Here is a 1959-nt window from a genome sequence, read left to right as displayed (position 1 = left end):
TTCTGCATGTAGACATCCAGTTGGACCAGCACCATTTGTTGAATATACTGTATTATTTCCATTGAATAGATTTGGCTTCTTTGTCAAATACCGAGTATTCATAGGTGTGTGGGTTTATTTCTGGGTCTTCTATGCGGTTCCATTGATCCTCCTTTCTGTTTCTATGCCAATACCATGCAGTTTTTATTACTGTTGCCCTGTAGTACAGCTTGAGATCGGGAATGAAGATACCTCCAGATGATCTGTTGTTGTACAGGATCGTTTTGGAGATTCTGGGTTTTTTGTTTCTCCATATGAAGCTGAGAATCATTTTTTCAAGGTCTATAAAGAATTGAGTTGGTATTTTGATGGGTATTGCATTGAATCTGTAGATTGCTTTTGGCAGGATGGCCATTTTCACAATGTTAATCCTACCAATCCATGAGCACGGGAGATCTTTCCATCTTCTGAGATCTTCTTCGATTTCTTTCTTCTGAGATTTGAAGTTTTTCTCAAACAGGTCTTTCACTTGCTTGGTTAGAGTCACACCAAGGTACTTTATGTTATTAGTGGCTATTGTGAAGGGTGTTGTTTCCCTAATTTCTTTCTCAGCCTTTTTGTCTTTGGTGTACAGGAGGGCTTCTGATTTTCTTGAGTTGATTTTGTATCCTGCCACTTTGCTGAAGGTGTTTATCAGCTGAAGGAGTTCTCTGGTTGAATTTTTGGGGTCGCTCATATATACTATCATATCATCTGTGAATAGTGACACTTTGACCTCTTCCTTTCCGATTTGTATCCCCTTGATCTCCTTTAGTTGTCTTATTGCTCTGGCTAGGACTTCAAGTACAATGTTAAAGAGATATGGAGAGAGTGGGCAGCCTTGTCTTGTCCCTGATTTCAGTGGGATTGATTTAAGTTTCTCTCCATTGAGTTTGATGTTGGCCATAGGCTTGCTGTATATTGCCTTTATTATCTTTAGGTATGTGCCTTGTATCCCTGATCTCTCCAAGACTTTAAACATGAATGGGTGTTGGACTTTGTCAAATGCTTTTTCGGCATCTAAGGAGATGATCATGTGGTTTTTCTCCTTCATTTTGTTTATGTGGTGGGTTACATTGATGAATTTCCATATATTGAACCACCCTTGCATGCCTGGGATGAAGCCTACTTGGTCATGGTGGATGATATCTTTGATGTGTTCTTGGATTGCAAGTATTTTATTGAATATTTTTGCATCAATGTTCATAAGAGAGATTGGTCTGAAGTTCTCTTTTTTTGTTGGATCTTTGTGTGGTTTAGGTATCAAGGTGACTGTGGCTTCATAGAATGAGTTTGGTAGTGTTCCTTCTGTTTCTATTTTGTGGAATAGTTTGAGGAGAATTGGTGTTAGCACTTCCTTGAAGGTCTTGTAGAATTCTGCGCTGAAGCCATCTGGTCCAGGGCTTTTTTTTGGAGGGGAGACTGTTAATGACTGCTTCAATTTCCTTGGGAGATATAGGGCTATTCAGTCTTTCTACCTGATCTTGGCTTAATTTTGGTAGATGGAATCTGGTCAAGAAAATTATCCATTTCATTTAGATTTTCAACTTTTTGTAGTATGACCTAATAATTGTTTGGATTTCCACAGTATCTGTAGTTATGTCCCCATTTTCATTTCTGATTTTGCTGATTTGGATAGTTTCTCTCTGCTTTTTAGTTAGTTTGGCTAGGGGTTTGTCTATCTTGTTGATTTTCTCAAAGAACCAGCTTTTTGTTTCATTGATTCTTTGGATAGTTTTATTTGTTTCTAATTGATTGATTTCAGCCCTGAGTTTGATTATTTCCAGCCGTCTGCTCCTCTTGGGTGTATCTGCTTCTTTTTTTTCTAGGATTTTCAGTTGGGCCATTAAGTTGTTTGTATGTGATGTTACGGATTTCTTCTTGTAGGCACTTAGTGCTATAAATTTTCCTCTGAGCACTGCTTTCAACGTGTCCCATAAA

This window comes from Psammomys obesus, unplaced genomic scaffold (genome assembly GCF_907164565.1).
Source record: "Psammomys obesus unplaced genomic scaffold, mPsaObe1.curated_primary_1811, whole genome shotgun sequence".
NCBI lineage: Eukaryota > Metazoa > Chordata > Mammalia > Rodentia > Muridae > Psammomys > Psammomys obesus.
The sequence above is the reverse complement of the archived record's forward strand: the minus strand, read 5'-3'. Positions refer to the sequence as shown.